Here is a 23,669-nt window from a genome sequence, read left to right on the forward strand (position 1 = left end):
TTTATCCCAAAGGCACAGTTTCAAAGAAAAGAGACTCTTATCCTGAAAAGAATGAGATATTTCTAATTGGCAAGTACAAATTTAATTTTCTATCATTCATTGGAATGTGAGTTGATGAAAATATTCAGATCACTTATAGAAAAATTTAAAAAAATGAGTTTTATAAAACTTAAACAGTGGCATATAAATTTCAACACCATTCCATATTTTTCAAATTTATTAAGACTTGAAAAATATTTTCTTACTTTTTTAACATTTTATTTATTCATATGAGAGAGAGAGAAAAAGAGGGCATGAGTGGGGTGAGGGGGAAGGAGAAGCAGACCCCCTGCTGAGTAGGACCCCAAGATCATGACCTGAGCTAGTCAGATACTTAACTGACTGAGCACCCAAATGCCTCACAAAATATTTTCTAACAATTTCTTTCATTTCCCCCCCAAAGCTACTGTTTTTCCTTTTTCATCCAGTTTTGTGCATTTATAATTTTTTTTAATTAAGGAGGCTCCATGCCCAATGTGGGGCTTGATCTTACAACCCCAAGATCAAGAGTCACATACTCTACTGAAAGAGCCAGCCAGGTGCCCCTATATTTACATTTCCACTCTTTCTTGATAAAGTTCAACTGGTAGGTCTATTATGTAATAAGGTTTGTTTTTAAGGAACTAGTTCCTAGATCATATATTTATTCTGTTTTTTTCTTATTCATTAATTAGTACTTCTCTCTTCATTTGTTCTATTTTCCTTAGGTTTATTTCATTGTTCTTTTCCCAAGATCTGAGTTCAATATTAATTTAATTGTTTCTTTTTGATAATGAAAATACTTAAGTGTATGAATTTTCTTCAAAGTCCAACTTTTTTTTAAGATTTTACTTTTAAGTAATCTCTACACTCAACATGGGGTTCCAACTCAAAACCCTGAGATCAAGAGTTGCGTGCTCTACCAACTAAGCCAGCCAGGTCCCCCTTCTGAGTTCAACTTTTTAACATGAAGTGTATGAAGAAACATTTCATTTCCAGACACTTGAATCTTATTCGCACCTACATTTATAAAGAACAATATCAAAAACTTTTTGCATCATGAGCAAAGAACATGGTTTGTATTACTTTGAATTAATTCAGGTTTCTTTTTGACCTACTATATGGACAAAATCTATAAATATTTTAAAAATGAGAAGAAAGTGCATCACCTGTTTGCTAGATATAGAGCTGAAGAAATGCATATCAATTAATTTTATTAATCCAACTTTTATTTCCCTGTAGCCTCACATATTTTTTGTCCACTTTATCATTCAAGGATTAAGACAGATTATAACATTTTCCATTACTATAATATTTTCTATGTATTTTCTTCACACTCTTGAAAAGAACATTTTGGTTTATATATTTTAGCTATATATTCATGTTGGATTATATCCTTAAAGAACACAAGTGATATTTTTCTCTAAATTCAACTGTTTCTGAGGGCACCTGCTGGCTCAGTCAGGAAAACATTGGAATCTATTTTTTTTTTCTTTTTAAAATTTCACTTATATATTTGAGAGACACAGAGCAAGAAAGAGCATGAGCCGGGTGAGGGGCAGAGGGAGAAGCAGACTCCCTGCTGAGCAGGGAGCCTGATGCAGGGCTCAATCCTGAGACTCCACAGGACTTCAGGAACTCCAGGACCATCACCTGAGCCGAAGGCAAATGCTTAACTGACTCAGCCACCCAGGCACCCAGAGCATGGGATCTTGATCTCAGGGTTATGAGATCAATCCCCACATTGGGCAGAGACTACTTAAAAAAAAAAAAAAAATCTTTTTTTTAAATAATTCAATTTTTTTCTGTCATTATAAGTTTTTATTGCATTTTTTGCATGCCCTTTTTTGCATTTCTTTGCACAATTTTTTTTTAAGTAAGCTGTAGGCCCAAAGTGGGGCTTGAACTTAAAATCCCAAGATCAAGGGACTCCTGGGTGGCTCAGTTGGTTAGGCGGCTGCCTTCGGCTCAGGTCATGGTCCCAGCATCCTGGGATTGAGTCCCACATCAGGCTCCTTGCTTGGCAGGGAACCTTTTCTCTGCCTCTGCCTGCCTCTCAGCCTACTTGTGATCTCTCTCTCTCTCTGACAAATAAATAAATAAAATCTTTAAAAAAAAAAAAATCCCAAGATCAAGGATCACATGCTTACTAACTGAACTAGTCAGGTGCCCTGTTTGTATATTCATTTTTAATTTTTGAGTCATTTTTCAAAATTATGGCCCCCACAGACAGCATATATGTGTGTATACATCTTTTTACTCGATCTGAGCATCTTTTCCTTTATTAGATAACTTTACCCCTTTTAAGTTATACATGTATGAATGTTTCAGTGTAGACAGTAGGTCCTAATTCTTTTTTTTTTTTTTTTTTTTTTTTTAAAGATTTTATTTATCTACCTGACAGAGAGAAATCACAAGTAGGCAGAGAGGCAGGCAGAGAGAGAGGAGGAAGCAAGCTCCCTGCTGAGCAGAAAGCCCGATGTGGGGCTCGAACCCAGGACCTGGGATCATGACCCGAGCCGAAGGCAGCGGCCCAACCCACTGAGCCACCCAGGCGCCCCTTTTTTTTTTTTTTTTAAAGAACTCTCTACATCCAACATGGGCCTTGAACTCACGACCCCATAATCAAGAACACACACTCTTCTGACTGAGGCAGCCAGGCACTGCAAGTAGGTCCTAATTCTGTATTATTCCACAACTTTTGTTTTTCATACTTCTTTCATTATGCAGTTTCTATTTACCTTGTTTGCTCCCAATCCCATCCTTTATTAAAGAAATTTGGAAGTTACAATTTGTTTTTTGTTTTCTTTTTTTCTTTAACCAATGATAATGTCTATGATTTTCAATAAATTCTTAAACATACATATATTTCAATCAATTAACTTTAGAACTAAACAGTACAGATTTGACACTCCTCAATTTTTGGTCATGCTCTACAATTTTTATATTGTTCTATTATTGCCAAATTATTATTTTCGCATCATAGAGCTTTTGTTTCAATGATCCTAACAACTGCAATCTGTTCTGTGCTTTAAAAAAGAAACATGTCTAATTTACTGGACTTAATGTTGACAACTCACTATTTATAGCACATCTTCTCTAGTTATGCATGATTACTTGTTTGGTCTTATCCTAGATTACAAATTCAAGTAATGTTTTTCAAATATTGCATTTTAATGACTTTCTGTTACTGCTGCACATTAAAGACAACTCGGCAAGATATACAATCCTAGGGTTACATCTTTCAGTCAATTACCAATCAAATGAAATATTTTTGAGTACTTACATTGTGCCAGGTACTAGGAAAACAAAAATGATCCCTGCCCTTATAGGAATGACTTTGAAAAAGTAATTTCAAAGGCGTTAAATATACAAAAAGTGGTATGCAGGAGCCTAAAGGAATATAAAATAGAGTAATTTAACCAAGTTTAGATTAAACCTACATTGAAGGGAGAGGGAAATAAATATTCTTGAAGAAATGAGATTTAAGTTGAGACTGAAGGATAGTTAAGAGTCAGCAGGTAAAAGATGAGAGAGAGAAAAATGGTAGAAAAACCAGGGATGATCCAGTGTGCACAAAAGGCTTCATGTGGGGAGAGAGAGTAGTCCTCCCAGATGAAGTGATAAGGACTAAGTTTATCTGTAGACAATTTTTTAAACTTTTAATTCATTCATTTATTTTTAAGCAGGGTGGAGAGGCAGAGGGAGATGGAGAGAGAGAATCATAAGCAGGCTCCACAGCCAGCACAGACCTGACACAGGGCTCAATCTTACCATCCTGAGATCATGACCTGAGCCGAAATCAAGAGTGAGAGGTTTAACCAATTGGGGCCACCCAGGTGCACCTGTAGAGAAATTAAAACAAAAAATAAAACCTACGAAAAGTCTACGTTTTATCAGCAGTATGAGTCAGCAATTCTAAACAGTATCAGTGATAAAAGATTTCCCAGATTCTCAGTTTCAGCTAGGACACGTAAAGAGTTTGGAAGTTGTCACTCTGTACTTAGTACAAGAAAAAGTTGGGCAAACTGAAAATCAGTGACTTTTCTTGGACTCCTTAGAGAACTAAGGTTGCAGGACAAATCAGCACCCCGAATTCTGGAGAAACTGGCTCATTCAGGGACTGAAATCCGCCTAGGTGAAGCCGAAACTGTTGGAGCCGTTAGCTGCTAGAAGTATTGACATGGTTACACGGACAAGCTGCCGGGCTGTATGTGGGCCAGCATGAGAGTGAGAAAATCCTGGGAGCAGCAGTCTTCAGGAGACTATCATGTTTTCACACATTTTTACCTCCAGTAGCCCCACCAGTTTCTCAAAGTGAAGACCCAGGAAAGATCTTCTTGTGGTTGTGGAAGGATGTGCGGGGAAGAAAGGAAGATTATTGTATAGTCCAGAGCTTTCTCCCTAACGCAGCAGGCTACTCGCCAAGAGAAAAGACCATGGAACCTGGGATCCCATCTACAACAAAGGCAATTGTGTGACTCCAGCCCCATCCACCCTTCCTACCTCTTCCAAAAGGGGAAAAAAGCTAAGAAAAACTCGGGAAGGTCCTAACCTAGAGATGCGCTAAAAGCCCACTGAAAGGCTGAGGTTTAATCCCAAGATGACAGGATGTTCCCCTTTGCTGCACATCACACACACCCACAGGCCTCCCATGTAATAACAGTGCATGACAGCTGGAAGAGTGGCAAGGTGCAGACTCTCTCCCATGAGGAGGTCTCCAGGAAGCCCGAACAGAACAGGGGAGGCTCCAAACAAGGCACTAAAAGAGCTATGTCAGGGCTGACACCACATCCCGTTTCCAGATGCTGTTATCCTAAGAATGGGAGCTAGGCAAGCCTGTCCTTTCTCACCACTCTTATTAACATTTGTCTCTGTCAGTTCAGGCTGTTATAACTAACGACCATAGGCTGGATGGTTTATAGAAGAAACATTTATCTTTCATAGTTCTGAAGGCTGGGAAGTCTGAGAACAGGCTATCAGCATGGTAAGATTCTTGGTAAGGACCCTCTTCCTGGTTATATCCTTACATAGCCTTTCCTTGGTGCATACAAGCAGAAAAGAGATGCTGTGCCTTTTCTTCTTTTATAAGGACATTAATCTTATCATAAGGGCCCCACCCTCATAAGCGAATGTGCTTATTACTTCCCAAAGACCTCACCTCCAAATACAATCTCACTGGGGATTAGTGTTTCAACATATGAATCTGGGGAAGACACAAATATTCAAGTCATAGCAATATTATATTGGAAGTCCTGGCTACTACAATAAAACAAGAAATGGAAATAAAATGCATGCAGACTGGAAAGGAAGAAATAAAATGATTTTTGTTTGCAAATGACATGATTGCCTACGTAGAAAATCCAAAAAACCCCCAAATTTCTGGAACTGCAGGCATACCTCAGAGATGTTTCAGATTCAGTCCCAAGCCATTGCAGTAAGGTAAATATGACAATAAAACAAGTCAAATGATTTGTTTTTCATTTCCCAGTGCATATGAAGTGATGTTTGCACCGAACTATAGTTAAGTATGCAATAGCATTATGTCTAAAAGAACAATGTACATGCATTAATTAAAACTGACAGCCATGGGGCGCCTGGGTGGCTCAGTGAGTTAAGCCGCTGCCTTCGGCTCAGGTCATGATCTCAGGGTCCTGGGATCGAGTCCCGCATCGGGCTCTCTGCTCAGCGGAGAACCTGCTTCCTCCTCTCTCTCTCTCTCTCTGCCTACCTCTCTGCCTACTTGTGATCTCTCTCTGTGAAATAAATAAATAAAATCTTTAAAAAAAAAAAAAAAAAAACCTGACAGCCACCCAGCATCTCAAGTGTCTGACTCTTGATTTTGGCTCAGGTTGTGATCTCAGGGTGGTAAGATCAGGCCCCACACTGGGCTCCACACTCAGTGCAGAGTCTGCTTGTCCTTCTCTCTTCCACTCTGACCTGTTATTTATTTAAATAAGTAAGACCTCAGGGCACCTGGGTGGCACAATCGGTTAAGTGTCTGCCTTTGGTTCAGGTCATGATCCCAGGGTCCTGGGATTGAGTCCCACATTGGGCTCCTTGCTCAGCAGGGAGCCTGCTTCTCCCTCTGCCTGCTGCTCCCCCTGCTTGTGCTCTCATTCTCGGACAAATTAATAAATAAAATCTTTAAAAATAAAAAAAAATTAAAAGACTCAATATTGTTAAGATATTAATTCTTAGAATATAATCTATAGATTCAATGCAATTCCAACCTAAATCTCTTCAAGCTATTTGGTAGATAGTGACAAAATAATCACTGAACACATAATGATGTGCTGTATGTTGGCTAATGTAATTTAAATTTAAAAAGATAAAGTTTACATAGAAAAACAAAAGATCTAGAATCACCAACATAATACTGAAAAACAAAGTTGGAGAACTCACAATACCTGATTTCAAGGCTTAAAGTAAAACTACAGTAATCAAGACGATATGGTATCTGTTAAAAAAAAAAAAAAAGACACATAGAGCAATAGAATAGAACAAAGAGCCCCGAAACCAGAAATACACCGATACAATATTGTCAACTGATCTTGACAACAGAATGTTAAAGAAAAATTATTCATGACACTCGTTAAAGACAGCAAGACATTATCTGAGGGGGACTATTGCATCGGGATTTGCAGAGAGGAGAGAGCTCAGTCTGAATTCTGATTACAGTAAGAACAAGAGGAGATTTATAGCCAAGGAGCAGGTGGGAGACAGAGGACGGAAACTTACGAAAAGGAAACATCAAGGAAAAGGAGGATTCTTGCTAAAGGCAGGTCATGGTGATAAGATACTGAGGTGGGAGATGAGAATTTGATGAGCTATCAAGAGTGATTACTACTAAGAATGGAGATTCGCTCCAAACTGATATGATTCTTGCTAAAACTGAACTGAGCAGGCCAAGTACAAGCCTAGTAGAATAAAGGGCCAAGAGGAGCCTAACTAAGGTTCGGTTAAGGAAAGAGTTTTGTCAGAAGTAAAGACAACTGAATGAAAAAAATAAATAAATAAATAAGTCTTTCAACAAATGCTACTGCAGGGGTGCCTGGGTGGCTCAGTGGGTTAAAGCCTCTGCCTTTGGCTCAGGTCATGATCTCAGAGTCCTGGGATCAAGCCCCACGTGCTCTCTGCTCAGCGGGGAGCCTGCTTCCTCCTCTCTCTCTGCCTGCCTCTCTGCCTACTTGTAATCTCTGCCTGTCAAATGAATAAATAAAATCTTTAAAAAAAAAAATGCTACTGCAATAACTGTATGTCCATATGCAAAAAGGGTGGGGGAGGAACTGGATTCAGAACTTACATTTTTCACAAAAATTAATTCAAGATAAATCATAAACTTAAATGAGAAATACAAAACCAGAAAACTCCTACAAGATAACACAGGAAAAAAATCTCAGTGACCTTAGATTTGGCAATGGATTTTTACAACACAAAAGCATCATCCATTTAAAAACTGATAAACTGGATTCTATTAAGAAGTTTTTTAAAAATTTCCTGAAGAACAGCTGTATGTTGCGGTGCCTGGGTGGCTCAGTGGGTTAAACCTCTGCCTTCAGCTCAGGTCATGATCTCGGGGTCCTCGGATAGAGCCCCGTATCAGCCTCTCTGCTCAGTAGGGAGCGTGCTTCCCCCCTCTCTTTTTCTCTGCCTACTTGTGATCTCTCTCTTTCTCAAATAAATAAGTAAATAAAATCTTTTAAAAAATAAAAATAAAAGAACTGTATGTCAACCAAAACCTACACATGAACAAATAAATTCATATGATGGTGCTATAAAATGACCAATAAAACAATCAAATCTTTGGAAAATCTGATTAATAAATCCAAGAAAATAAGCATATAAAGAGAAAAGCATTGAACATGAGAAAGATATAACCACAGGTACACTGATTTTTAAAATTTAAGAGAATACCTTTGTAATTTTCTAATATTAAATGTCTGAAAATAAAAACGAGGGGCACCTGGGTGCCTTAGTTGCTTAAGTGTCTGCCTTCAGCTTGGGTCATGATTCCAGGGTCCTGGGATTGAGCCCTGAATCTGGCTCCCTGCTTAGCAGGGAATCTGCTTCTCCTTCTTCCTCTGTCTCTATCCCCCAGCTTGGGCTCTCTCTCTTTTTCAAATAAAAAAATAAAATCTTTAAAAAAAGAAAAGAAAAATGAAACAGGTAGTTCCCTTCAAAGAAAAATCAGTCAAAATTAAGAGAGGAAGAGAGTTCATTAAATATATCATCATAGATAGATAGATTATCATAAAATAAACAGAAAAATTAACCATAAAACTTACTCCTCTATGACCAAAAGCACCCAGGCCTAGAGAGTTTTATGGGCAATTTCAGTCCAACAAAAAGACATAATTATTCCTATGTCATTTAAACTCCCCCAGAGAATAAAGTACAATGAATGACTTATGTTTTATCCTAAGAGGTTTCTGCAACCATGATACAAAAACATGCCAAGGATACCACAAAATAGAAAAGAAAGACAACCTTAGGTATGGCTATAAATACAAAATCCTAAAAAGAAAGCCAACATTACTTATGGCTATAAATACAAAATCCTAAAAAAAAAAAGACAAGTAAATTGAATTTACCAATGAGGTGTTAAAAGATAACACCTCATGACCAAGTAAGATTTATTCCAGGAACACAAGGATGGTTCCACATTAGGAAATCCATTATTGTGGCTTAATACATTAATAAAGAGTTGTTTGGTTATTTTGGTTACATGGGTATTTTGATAGATGCCAAAAGATATTTGATATAAATATAATATCCATTCTTATAGATATTAATATACATTATCAAAACTTACACAGGGGAGAGCAGGAACACAAAATGAATAATATCTATAGGAGTGAAATTATAAAAGTTCACTGTGAAACTTCAGGTTTTGATGTATTTCTATAGTTTTATTTTTTCCCCAATGAACTTGTATTACTTTTTGTAACAATAATGACAAAAATAACCTTGCATGAAGCACTGAACTACAAGTTACACAGAAAATAATGCGAAAGTTTTTTTAGGCAGTTGTAGTTTACATTAAATACTAATAAAGACATAATAATGTTCAGAGAATGAAGAGAAAAAATATGTAACAGAATATAGAAAAAAAAAAACTATTTTAAAAAATACATGAGGGGCGCCTGGGTGGCTCAGAGGGTTAAAGCCTCTGCCTTCAGCTCAGGTCATGATCCCAGGGTCCTGGGATCGAGCCCCACATCGGGCTCTTTCCTTGGTGGGGAGCCTGCTTCCTCCTCTCTCTCTCTCTGCCTGCCTCTCTGCCTACTTGTGATCTCTCTCTCTGTCCAATAAATAAATAAAATCTTAAAAAAAAAAAAAATACATGAGCAGGGCGCCTGGGTGGTGCAGTTCCTTGTGTCCAACTCTTGGTTTCAGCTCAGATGGTGATCTCAGGGTCCCTGGACCGAGCCCCACATGGAGCTCTGCCCACAGGATGGAGTCTGCTTAAGATTCTCTCTCCCTTTGCCACCCCCCAAAATAAATAAATTAAAAAACCATGTAAAAAAATACAGAGAGACCACGAGCCATTTTAAACAGCTTTAACAATTACGAGACCTCTATTGGCTATAAAATACTACAAAAACAAAATAAAATTGCTGGTTTCTGAAAGACACTGTTAAGAGACTCAAAAGATAAGCCTCAGACTGAGAAAAAAATATTTGTAAAACACATATATAAGAAAGGACTTATATCGAAAATATATAACTCTCAACATGCAACAAGAAAAGGACTCAATTTTTTAAATGGGCAAGAGATCTGGACACCACACCAAAGAAATAAACAGATGGTAAACGAGGACAAGAAAGGATGTTCAACACAATTTGCCTTTGGGGAAGTACAAATTAAGACCACAATGCCATTCCACCGCACACCTATACCACGGCTAAAATCCAAAACGCTGACAACATCAAATGCTGTTAAGAATGTGGAGCCACAGGAACACTTATTCTTTGCTGATGGGAATGCAAAATGGTGAAACCATTTTGGAAGACAATTTGGAAATTTCTTATAAAGCTAAACATTCTATTATATGATCTAACAACTGTGCTCCCAGGTGTTTACCCAACTAATCTGAAAAACTTTGTCAACACTAAACCCTACCCAAGAATATTTATAGCACCTTGTTCATAATTGCCAAAACTGGAAGCAAACAAGATCTCCTTCAATAGGTGAATAAACTACGCTACATCCCTATAATGGAATATTATTTAAAGATAAAAATAAATGAGCGATCAAATCATGAAAAGACATGGAGGAACGTTAATGTATATTGCTAAGTGAAAGAAGCCATTTTGAAAAAGCCGCATGCTGTATGATTTCAACTGTATGACATTCTCGAAGAAATTATGGAGACAGTAAGATGATCAGTAGTTGCCACAGATTCAGAGATGAGGAGAAGGGCTAAATGGATGAAGTACAAAGGATTATTTTCCCGGCAATGAAGCTGTTCTCTATGATATTATAACTACGGATATCTAACACTATGTATTTGACAAAATTCATGGAACTTCATAGCATAAAGAGTGAATCTTAATGTATGAAAATTTAAAGGAATCATTTAGAAGGGGGAGAGATCCTAGAATAAAATGTGTGTGTGTATACACACGTACAGGTACACACACACACACACACACACACACACACACACATTTTTTTTTTTTTTTTAAGAGAAATCAATCGGTAGGGAGAGTGCATGCATACACCTGTAGGTGCTCGGAGGCAGTAAGAGAGAGAATCCTAAGCAGGCTCCATGGCCAGCTCAGAGCCACACAGGGCTTGATCTCATGACCCCAAGATCACAACCTGAACTGAAATCAAGAGTCGGACACTCAACCAAATGAGCCACCCAGGCACCCCAGATTTTGACAAAATAATCTAATTGTATTACAAGTTAACAAACAGCCTCACTAATGGAGGGAATGGTGTTGATTTACGTAACTTTGGAAATGAGTAGTCTGCAAGATTAAAGTCAAAAGAAACTATCCACAGCACCATACTCTAATTGATAATATTAATTCCCATTGGGGGTTAATTTTTTTTTTCCCAGGGGAGAACACGAACAGTCCCCCTCTACCATAAATCATGCAGTTGAGTTTCCCACATTTGGGGAAATCACTGGGGTCGGCACATCCTGACTGCAATGGACGAGCCTCACCCTGGGAAAACCACTTTTGTGACCATGATATCTCCGTCACCAGGTAAGTATGGGGGGGGGTAATTTTTGATACTGCTACTTATATATTAGAATCAATGCATTGGAATTGAAGTAAATGTAGGTGACGGGGGCGGAGAGCCAGTTTTCTCACTGTTGAAATGGGAGTTTACAAATAAGCAAGGGAAGGAGATCCACGTAATAATGGACTAGGGTTGGAGAGAATGAACTTATGTTTAGCTTACTGAATAGTTACGTATAGGAATATTTACAGATATATGTATATACACTGGTTAGTATACATACACTTGATCTGTCAGCGGGGTAATGACACCCCAGTATCAAAAAGTACACCTAGTATTCAGATCTTGGATCTTAATACTATTCTCTAATAAAAGGAACCAGGGTGCCTGGGAGAAACAGCTCAATCTAGAACTGGGGGAGGAAATATCTGAGATGAACCTGGCCTATCTTTCAGTGCGAGAAAACAAGAAGTTCTAAAAACAAAGAAACAAAAATCACAATGATGAGGGTATGTATAAAGGAACACAGGAGCCAACTGAAAGAGCTCCCAATGACCAAAGGTGGTACAATTTAAGCAACAACATAAAATAGTAATGGATTATAACCCAAAGTATAAAATAAATATCCATGACCAAAATGGATATTAAAAAAACTGACCGACTGACTGAATAGATGGTGGAGAGGAGACAAATCTCCTGTGTAGAAGAATTCCAAATAATTTATGTAGATACTCTGTCTTATGGAAGTGAAGCAGAGATCTGTACTCCTTAAGTATGAGCTCTGTAAAGTGACTTAGTTTCCACAGACTATAGTAATGGAAAGAGAGGTGATGAGAGGAAGAAACTTACAGTGGAGATACTTGACAAACAGCTACTCAGCCAAAGTTGCTAGAAAGTATTTTTTTAAAGATTTACTTATTTATTTGGGGGCGAGAAAGAGGTGGGGGGAGAGGCAGAGTGAGAGAAACTCAAGCAACCACCTGCTAAGCATGAGGCCAAAGGCAGGACTCCATCCCACAACCCATGAGATCATGACCTGAGCCGAAATCCCACGCCAGATGCTCAACTAACTGAGCCATCCAGGCGCCCCTAGAAAGTATTTGTAACATAATGTAATGGAAAAGGTAATTTTTCTCTGTTGTTTTGCTCCCCAACATCTGCAAACTCAATCTAATCATGAAAAAAACATCAGACAAATCCCAAGTGAGGAACAGTCTACATAATATCTGGCCCCTACTCCTCAAAACTGTCAAAGTTATCAAAATTCTTTGATGGAAAATGGAAAATCTGAGAAATCATCACATCCAAGAAGAGCCTAAGGAGACACGATGCTTAAATGTAATGTGCCGTGGATAGAGTCCTGCAACAGAAGTGCATTAGGTAAAAACTAAGGAATCTGAATAAGGGGCTGCTGGGTGGCTCAGTGGGTTAAGCCTCTGCCTTCAGCTTGGGTTATGATCTCAGGGTCCTGGGATCAAGTCCCGCATCAGGCTCTACTCAGCAGGGAGCCTGTTTCCCCCTCTCTCTGTGCCTACCTCTCTGCCTACTTGTGATCTCTGTCCGTGAAATGAATAAATAAAATCTTAAAAAAAAAAAAAGAAATCTGAATAAGCATGCACTTCAATTAATAATAATGTATCAAATAAGCTGATACCCCAAAAGGACCTACCCATCCCAGGGTGTAGGATGTGGCCCAGCCCTCCCACAGAATTTCACCCACATTCTACTTGCCTGATATGTAGGGAATCCCAAGCCTTAAAATTTAGGGTTGTCATCAACTGAGAATACCCCCAAATGATCCCCCAAATACTCCCTGTGGCAGAGGCACATGGAAATCCTCTCTGGAGGAAGGGGACAATTCCCCAGCCTGAAGGTATTGCTACAGATACTTGTTAAAGTATGTGTAGAGCTGCTTTTAGGCAACAAATAGAATGAGCAATGGAAACTTGATCAAGGCTAAAGGGCCCAGAGTGACCACCTGGCTGAAAAGTGGCCCATCAGGTGATACTTTGAGGTGCAGTATCTACAGGCCCTAACTGACCAATGGGCTACTTAAAACCAGGCACAGTTACCAAAAAAAGGTAAAATTCCATACTCCCCATACCTCCTCACCTTCCCCCTTTACAAACAACCCCCACCCACAGCCTCCTTGCAGACAGTCTCTCTTTTGCTGTCCTGCCCCACCCCCTTGCAGTAAGCCCCATGTTTCTATCGCCTTTGTTCTGCCTCAGGTGAATCCTCTCACCACTTGAGCTTTTGGCTCAGGACAAAGGGCAAGAACAAACAAGAAAACAGACCAGCAAAGAGGTAAACAAAATTTCAGTTAACAGCGTGAGTCAACACAGACTATAAAAGTTATCCTTACAGGGCACCTGGGTGGCTCAGTGGGCTAAGCCTCTGCCTTCGGCTAACGTCATGATCTCAGGGCCCTGAGATTGAGCCCCGCATCAGGCTCTCTGCTCCACGGGGAGCCTGCTTCCCCCTCTCTCTCTGCCTGCCTCTCTGCCTATTTGTGATTTCTGTCAAATAAATAGAATATTTTTTAAAAAAGTTATGCTTACAAAGCTTAAAATGATATTAAAAAAAAAAAAAGGAAATCCCACTTCTGGTCAGTGTAGTAAACAGCGACCAATTTACTCTCCTGCCTGAACAACCAAAGGTTTCAAATAAATGAAACTATGGTTGTAAAGACACTAGACGTCAGACTGCAAAGGACAGTAACCCTAAAAGACCGTCAAGAGAAAACGTTTTCTCCAAAACTGTCCCAGCTCGTTTCCCTGGAAGTTACCAGGTCTGCTCTGCAGAGCCTGCTGGACTCTGTGAGTTGAAACGATGGAAAGGAGGGTTGTGAAAAATGAAATGGCTAAAGTGGGCCAGAGTACCAGGGATTGCATAGAGAGAAAACTTAAAAGTTTATCTGCAGGGATATAAAATAAAATTAAAAATATATATATATATATATCAGTGTTGGTTCATTAATTATAACAAAAGTACCATACAACGTAAGATGTTAATAACAGGGAAAGCTGCGTGTAGAGTACATGGGAATTCTCTACTTCTACTTATAATTTTTCTAAATTTTTCTAAAACTAATAATAATAAAGTTCTAAATAATAAAGTTTACTAAAAGCATCGAGCAGGGGCGCCTGGGTGGCTCAGTGGGTTGAAGCCTCTGCCTTTGGCTCAGGTCATGATCCCAGGGTCCTGGGGTAGAGCCCCGCATCGGGCTCTCTGCTTAGCGGGGAGCCTGCCTCCCTTCCCCCCTCTCTGCCTGCCTCTCTGCCTACTTGTGATCTCTGTCAAATAAATAAATAAAATCTTTTTTTAAATTTTTAAAAATTAAAAAATAAAAGCACCGAGCAGACCCACGGACCTGTCTCTGGCTTCTCCAGAGTTTGGACGGCACCGACCCGGGACGCCCCTTCTTCCCGCCTCCAACCTCTTCTCCAGGCGCAGCCTCCAGAATCCCCTTCTCCGCGATCCTCTGCCCCCCGCGAGCAGCCAGCAGAGTATCTTGAGCTTCGCCTCGTCGCCATAGACCACGAGCTCCCGGGTTCATCGGAAGGGTCCCACCGCCTGCTCCCCAGCACCTGCGGGCCTCGCGCCCACCTGTCTCAGGGCTTCCACTCGACCGCAGCGACGAGGTGGCTCCCGAGGGCGTGGGTCACACCCTGCAGGCCGGAGCAAGCGCGGTCCCGGGGCAGGACCAGAACAGACCCTCTGGACCCGCGGGCCCTGGGCCCTCGACTTCCGGAAGGCCACTTCCAGCACGAGCAGGTGCTGCTCATCAGGAAGATGCCCCGCACCTGACTCCTCTTCCACCTGCGCGGGCGGGTTTCTCCTCCAGAGGACCCCCTCCGGCACGGCTAGGAGCCCCCAGAGCCCAGCAGCCTCAGGGGGGACCCCGCTGGCCTCTCCACCCCTCCCCCCGCCAGAGCCAGGGCTTCTGCCTGAGCCTCTCCCTGTGTGACCACCCTGCACCTTCTCCCCCACGGTGGGCCAAATGGAAACAAGCTTTTTGCAGGGGAAAAATGAAACACAAATACAACTTCATCCTCTCTGGGTGGAGACTCACACACTGCCACCCCCACCGCACCATTAGCACACAACTGGAGAGAGGACGTTTCTTTTAACAAATTCAATCAAAACTTTAAAAAATTTTTAAAGAAATGACTGGAGCAAGCAGAGCAAAGAGGACATGGCAGGAGGCTAGAGAGCTAGGAAGAAGGACCTTCTGGCTTTGAAAGAACTTGAGCTTTACCTAGGAGTGGGAAGACACTAGTTTTCAACCAGATGTGCATTTGTAGCAGATTTGAAATTCATACGGGATGGTGCATTGCAAAAATAAAACTTGATTTTCTGTCACACAACTAGGTTAAAAGTCTTCCCTTGGCAGAAATAAACATTTTTAAGCATAATAATTGCTCTGGGGGAAAAATTTAATTATTTTCCAATTAACTCGGCTTCTTTGAGTAAATATTTAGTATTTCTTTCCCCTCTTCCTTTCCTGCCCTTCTCCTTTGTTAAGAGGGAACAAAATTTCTAGGTGACTTATGTGATGTCTGGTATTAGACATGTGTGGTCCAGATACCTTCCTTAGGTACTTTGGGCTCTTGTTTTGTGTAAATCTCTTTTCATACTGCATCTTCAAGTTATGCATCTACTGAAGCATCACTGTTCTGGTCTGGCAGTTGGTATGAGAAAGCAGCACTTCCTGCTGTAACCTGAGGAAGTATTATGTAGTGGTTAGAAGCCTGACTCCTGGAACCAGATTGCAAAATTCAAATTCTAGTTCTGGGGCACCTGGGTGGCTCAGTGGATTAAGTGTCTGCCTTTAGCTTGGGGAGCTCAGACCTCCATTCCAGGGGGCCGGGATCATGACCCAAGAGAAAGTGAGAGAATGGGCAAGGAGAGCAGCAGAGGCAGAGGGAGAAGCAAACTGCCCATTCTCTCACTTTCTCTCTCAAATAAATAAAATCTTTTTTTTTTAAATTCTAGTTCTGGGACTCCTGGGTGGCTCAGTTGGTTGAGCTGCTGCCTTCAGCTCAGATCATGATCCCAGGGTGATGGGATCGAGTCCTGCATCGGGCTCCTTGCTCTGCGGGGAGCCTGCTTCTCTAGCTACCTCTGCCTGCCTCTCTGCCTGCTTGTGTGTATTCTCTCTCTCTATCTCTGGCAAATAAGTGAAAAAATCTTTAAAAAAAAAATTCTAGTTCTGCCATTTACTAGCTTAATTTCTCTGTGCTGAAATTTCTTCTTCTATAAATGCAGATGTGAATAACACCATATAGGGTTGTTTCTCTGGTGAGGAGAGAGTATGTTAATATATGTAAAGAACTCAAAACAATACCCAGCATATAGTGGTGCCATGTTAGCTACTGTTATTAATGGCCACAGCATCCAATGCTATATTTTTAATAAGCCATTTATTTTTAGATAACTTTAGATATACAAGTTTTAAAAAAAAATAATAGAGGGACAGCTGGGTAGTTCACTCAGTTAAGTGCCTGTCTTCGGCTCAGGTTATGATCCCCAAGTCCTGGGATCATCAACCCCAAATTGGGCTCCCTGTTCAGGGGCGAATCTGCTTCTCCCTCTCCCTTTGCCCCTCCCCACTCATGCTGGTTCTCTCGTGCTCTCTCGCTCTCTCTCTCAAATAAATAAAATCTTTTAAAAAATAACAGAATTCCTTTGTGCCCTTCACTCAATTCCCTCTTAACAGATTTAACCACAGTACATTTAAGAAAACTAAAAGATTAATCTCATTATTATTAAATTAATTCCAAACTTTATTTTGATTTTGCCAGTTTTTTAAGTAATACCCTTGGGGTACCTGTCTGGCTCAGTCAGTGGAGTGAGAGACTCTTGATCTCAGGGTTGTAAGTTCAAGTCCCACACTGGGTGTAAAGATTCCTTAAAAATAAAATCCTTTTTAAAAAAAAGATTTAAATTAAATGAATGCCCTTTTTCTATTCCAGGATCCAATCCAAGATATCACATTGTGTTAAATCCATTACATTTCTAAAATATCACAGAGAAACTTCTGCTTCTAGCCATACCAGACTACCAAATATAATCCAAATATGGACAGAATCCTGTGTCCAGGCATGAACAACAGTCAGTACATGACTGAACATTGCAAAAATAGACACATCTTTTTTTAAAGATTTTATTTATTTATTTGACAGACAGAGATCACAAGTGGGCAGAGAGGCAGGCAGAGAGAGAGAAAGGAAAGCAGGCTTCCCGCTGAGCAGAGAGCCCGATGAGGGGCTCGATCTGAGGACCCTGGGATCATGACCTGAGCCAAAGGCAGAGGCTTTAACCCACTGAGCCACCCAGGTGCCCCAAAATAGACACCTCTAAAGGGGGTCCCACAATCACCTCAGATGTTTGTCAGGAGACACTTTTGCTCAGTGAGAAGAAGAAGTGGAGGCCTGGCAGAACAGTGGTCTTGTTCAGCTGAGGAAACAGACAAAAGTTAGAGATTCCAAAGTGGCTCAGATTTGTGCAGCAAAGTATCTGAGACGAGGGAGCCCAGATGTCGGGACTCACTATGGGGCCAGGGCCATGGGCTAGGGGTTCATGAATACAGGACAAGACTGCTCAAGGCCTAGCAAGGGTTACCTGCCACAGAGCTGAGAGCCAAACCACAACCCTACATTGAAGACCCCACCCAGCTTTCTCAGAAGCATCCCTGGAACTTCAGAAGGTTCCTATTTCAAAGAACCATGATCCAGAGTAAGGGACACATCCTAGGACTAAACTCAAAACCGATGCCTGACAAGACCAAAAGGATCTACCAGTCATTCAAATGATTGCAAAATAAAATTCAGTATTCCTTATAGAGGAAAAAGTGATAATCCAGGCTGTCAACAGCATGGCATCCACAATCTATTATAATAGATACACGTGGGGGCACCTGGGTGGATCAGACAGTTAAGTGTCTGACTCTTGATCTCAATTCTGGTCTTGATCTCAGGGTAGTGAGTTCAAGTTCTACACTGGGCTCCACACTGGGCATGGAGCCTACTTAAAAAAAAAAAAAATGTTCGTATAATAACTATTTGTATGTTCATAAATATATAAGTACAAAGGACAGGAATTTTAAAAAACAGAAACTACTTTGTTACAAGGTTCATACATTTTATATAAAGTATCACATAATATTCACTGCAAGATGACTATGATTGGCATGCATATTATAATTCTGATGGCAACCCTAAAAAATAATGTATAAAATATAGCTGAAAAGCCAACAGAGAAATGATTACACTAGAACACTAAATTAGTATTCTCTTAACCCAAAAGAAGTCAGGAAAGGAGAAAGAGAAAAACAAAATAATAACATTGGCAAATTGAAAACAAGTGACGAAAAGAATAGACCTGAATCCATCCATATCCATGACTTTTTGAAATGGAAAACAAAAACATAACTAGATAAAAAAGGAAATGATGAAAAAAGATACGTCAATACGTTTATTGACTGAAAGAGTCGTGTTAATGTTAGACTTAACGGACTTTATTGACTGAAAGAGTCGTGTTAATGTTAGACTTAATGGACTCAAGACAAGAAGAATGATCAGAGGGCTCCTGGGTGGCTCAGTGGGTTAAGCCGCTGCCTTCGGCTCAGGTCATGATCTCAGGGTCCTGGGATCGAGGCCCGCATCGGGCTCTCTGCTCAGCAGGGAGCCTGCTTCCCTCTCTCTCTCTCTCGCTGCCTGCCTCTCCGTCTACTTGTGATCTCTCTCTGTCAAATAAATAAATAAAATCTTTAAAAAAAAAAAAAAAGAATGATCAGAGATAGAGACATTTATAATGATAAATGAAGAAGACATAGCAAACCTAAAGTGTAGGTGGCTAATAACTGAGCTTAAAAATAGATGAAGCGGGGGGAGGAGTCAAGATGGCGGAGAAGTAGCAGGCTGAGACTACTTCGGGTAGCGGGAGATCAGCTAAATAGCTTATCTAAAGATTGCAAACACCTACAAATCCAACGGGAGATTGAAGAGAAGAAGAACAGCAATTCCAGAAACAGAAAATCAACCACTTTCTGCAAGGTAGGACTGGCGGAGAAGTGAATCCAAAGCAATGGGAAGATAGACCGCGGGGGGAGGGGCCGGCTCCCGGCGAGCGGCGGAGCAACGGAGCAAAATCAGGACTTTTAAAAGTCTGTTCTGCTGAGGGACATCGCTCCAGAGGCTTAACTGGGGTGAAGCCCAGGCGGGGTAAGCGCGGCCTCAGGTCCCGCAGGGTCGCAGAAGGATCGGGGGTGTCTGAGTGTCGCAGAGCTTACCGGTATTAGAACGGGGAAGCCGGCTACAGAGACAGAGCCGAGGAGTGACTCTCAGCTCGGGGTTGCCTTGAACCGGTCGCAGGCTCGGTCAGCTCAGAGCGCGGCCGGAGGCCAGGGTGACGAGAGTCATTTGGCACTGTTCTCTGAGGGCGCACTGAGGAGTGGGGCCCCGGGCTCTCGGCTCCTCCGGGCCGGAGACCGGGAGGCCGCCATCTTTATTCCCGTCCTCCGGACTCTACGGAAAGCGCTCAGGGAACAAAAGCTCCCGAAAGCGAACCCGAGCGGATGACTCAGCGCGGCCCCGGGTAAGGGCGGTGCAACTCCGCCTGGGGCAAAGACGCTTGAGAATCACTACAACGGGCCCCTCCCCCAGAAGATCTACGGGAAACCCAGCCAGGACCAAGTTCACCTACCAAGGAGAACGGCGGAATTCCAGAGGAGAAGAAAGCAAAGCACGGAACTCATGGCTTTCTCCCCATGATTTTTTAGCCTTGCAGTTAATTTAATTTTTTTTTCTTTTTCAATTTTTTTTCTTTTTCTCTTCTTCTGCTAAATTTTTTTTAACTTTTACCGTTTTCTTTTTTTTAACGTTTTTTAAATAGTTTATCTAATATATATATATTTTTTCCTCTTTTTATATTTTTTTCTTTATCGGCTTTCTTTTTTTTAATAGTTTTTTTTTTTCTTTCTTTCTGAACCCCTTTTTATCCCCTTTCTCCCCCCTCACAATTCAGGATCTCTTCTGATTTGGCTAAAGCATATTTTCCTGGGGTTGTTGCCACCCTTTTAGTATTTTACTTGCTCCTTCATAAACTCTTATCTGGACAAAATGACAAGGCGGAAAAATTCACAACAAAAAAAGAACAAGAGGCAATACCAAAGGCTAGGGACCTAATCAATACAGACATTGGTAATATGTCAGATATAGAGTTCAGAATGATGATACTCAAGGTTCTAGCCGGACTTGAAAAAGGCATGGAAGATATTAAAGCAACCCTCTCGGGAGATATAAAAGCCCTTTCTGGAGAAATAAAAGAACTAAAATCTAACCAAGTTGAAATCAAAAAAGCTATTAATGAGGTGCAATCAAAAATGGAGGCTCTCACTGCTAGGATAAATGAGGCAGAAGAAAGAATTAGCGATATAGAAGACCAAATGACAGAGAATAAAGAAGCTGAGCAAAAGAGGGAAAAACAGCTACTGGACCACGAGGGGAGAATTCGAGAGATAAGTGACACCATAAGACGAAACAACATTAGAATAATTGGGATTCCAGAAGAAGAGGAAACAGAGAGGGGAGCAGAAGGTATATTGGAGAGAATTATTGGAGAGAATTTCCACAATATGGCAAAGGGAACAAGCATCAAAATCCAGGAGGTTCAGAGAACCCCCCTCAAAATCAATAAGAATAGGTCTACACCCCGTCACCTAATAGTAAAATTGACAAGTCTTAGTGACAAAGAAAAGATCCTGAAAGCAGCCCGGGAAAAGAAGTCTGTAACGTACAATGGTAAAAATATTAGATTGGCAGCAGACTTATCCACAGAGACCTGGCAGGCCAGAAAGAGCTGGCATGATATATTCAGAGTACTAAATGAGAAAAACATGCAGCCAAGAATACTATATCCAGCTAGGCTATCATTGAAAATAGACGGAGAGATTAAAAGCTTCCAGGACAAACAAAAACTGAAAGAATTTGCAAATACCAAACCAGCTCTACAGGAAATATTGAAAGGGGTCCTCTAAGCAAAGAGAGACCCTCAAAGTAGTAGATCAGAAAGAAACAGAGACAATATACAATAACAGTCACCTTACAGGCAATTCAATGGCACTAAATTCATATCTCTCAATACTTACCCTGAATGTTAATGGGCTAAATGCCCCAATCAAAAGACACAGGGTATCAGAATGGATAAAAAAACAAAAACCATCTATATGTTGCCTACAAGAAACTCATCTTACACCCGAAGACACCTCCAGGTTTAAAGTGAGGGGGTGGAAAAGAATTTACCATGCTAATGGACATCAGAAGAAAGCAGGAGTGGCAATCCTTATATCAGATCAATTAGATTTTAAGCCAAAGATTATAATAAGAGATGAGGAAGGACACTATATCATACTCAAAGGAACTGTCCAACAAGAAGATCTAACAATTTTAAATATCTATGCCCCTAACGTGGGAGCAGCCAACTATATAAACCAATTAATAACAAAATCAAAGAAACACATCGACAAGAATACAATAATAGTAGGGGATTTTAACACTCCCCTCACTGAAATGGACAGATCATCCAAGCAAAAGATCAACAAGGAAATCAAGGCCTTAAATGACACACTGGACCAGATGGACATCACAGATATATTCAGAACATTTCATCCCAAAGCAACAGAATACACATTCTTCTCTAGTGCACATGGAACGTTCTCCAGAATAGATCACATTCTTGGTCCTAAATCAAGTCTCAACCGGTATCAAAAGATTGGGATCATTCCCTGCATATTTTCAGACCACAATGCTCTAAAGCTAGAACTCAATAACAAGAGGAAATTTGGAAAGAACCCAAATACATGGAGACTAAACAGCATCCTTCTAAAGAATGAATGGGTCAACCAGGAAATCAAAGAAGAATTGAAAAAAATTATGGAAACAAATGATAATGAAAACACAACAGTTCAGAATCTGTGGGACACAACAAAGGCAGTCCTGAGAGGAAAATATATAGCGGTACAAGCCTTTCTCAAGAAACAAGAAAGGTCTCAGGTACACAACCTAACCCTACACCTAAAGGAGCTGGAGAAAGAACAAGAAAGAAACCCTAAACCCAGCAGGAGAAGAGAAATCATAAAGATCAGAGCAGAAATCAATGAAATAGAAACCAAAAAAACAATAGAACAAATCAACGAAACTAGGAGCTGGTTCTTTGAAAGAATTAATAAGATTGATAAACCCCTGGCCAGACTTATCAAAAAGAAAAGAGAGAGGACCCAAATAAATAAAATCATGAATGAAAGAGGAGAGATCACAACGAACACCAAAGAAATACAGACAATTATAAGAACATACTATGAGCAACTCTACGCCAACAAATTTGACAATCTGGAAGAAATGGATGCATTCCTAGAGACATATAAACTACCACAACTGAACCAGGAAGAAATAGAAAGCCTGAACAGACCCATAACCAGTAAGGAGATTGAAACAGTCATCAAAAATCTCCAAACAAACAAAAGCCCAGGGCCAGACGGCTTCCCGGGGGAATTCTACCAAACATTTAAAGAAGAACTAATTCCTATTCTCCTGAAACTGTTCCAAAAAATAGCAATAGAAGGAAAACTTCCAAACTCATTTTATGAGGCCAGCATCACCTTGATCCCAAAACCAGACAAGGATCCCAACAAAAAAGAGAACTACAGACCAATATCCTTGATGAACACAGATGCAAAAATTCTCGCCAAAATACTAGCCAATAGGATTCAACAGTATGTTAAAAGGATTATTCACCACGACCAAGTTGGATTTATTCCAGGGCTGCAAGGTTGGTTCAACATCCGCAAATCAATCAATGTGATACAACACATTAATAAAAGAAAGAACAAGAACCATATGATACTCTCCATAGATGCTGAAAAAGCATTTGACAAAGTACAGCATCCCTTCCTGATCAAAACTCTTCAAAGTGTAGGGAGAGACGGCACATACCTCAATATTATCAAAGCCATCTATGAAAAACCCACCGCAAATATCATTCTCAATGGAGAAAAACTGAAAGCTTTTCCGCTAAGGTCAGGAACACGGCAGGGATGTCCGTTATCACCACTGCTATTCAACATAGTACTAGAAGTCCTAGCCTCAGCAATCAGACAACAAAAGGAAATTAAAGGCATCCAAATCGGCAAAGAAGAAGTCAAACTATCACTCTTCGCAGATGATATGATACTCTATGTGGAAAACCCAAAAGACTCCACTCCAAAACTGCTAGAACTTGTACAGGAATTCAGTAAAGTGTCAGGATATAAAATCAATGCACAGAAATCAGTTGCACTTCTCTACACCAACAACAAGACAGAAGAAAGAGAAATTAAGGAGTCCATCCCATTTACAATTGCACCCAAAACTATAAGATACCTAGGAATAAACCTAACCAAAGAGACTAAG

The 23,669-nt window shown here is 40.4% G+C and overlaps 1 non-coding gene across 1 annotated transcript; it reads right to left on the reverse strand.

The window, feature by feature from the left end:
* Nucleotides 1–11,086: 11,086 nt before the first annotated feature.
* Nucleotides 11,087–11,248, reverse strand: LOC125086487 (U1 spliceosomal RNA). Its single transcript, XR_007123225.1, has one exon. It is a non-coding gene; the product is annotated as a U1 spliceosomal RNA (small nuclear RNA).
* Between the last annotated feature and the right edge of the window lie 12,421 nt (nucleotides 11,249–23,669).

Source organism: Lutra lutra, chromosome 15, assembly GCF_902655055.1.
Source record: "Lutra lutra chromosome 15, mLutLut1.2, whole genome shotgun sequence".
In the NCBI taxonomy this organism is placed as follows: Eukaryota; Metazoa; Chordata; class Mammalia; order Carnivora; family Mustelidae; genus Lutra; species Lutra lutra.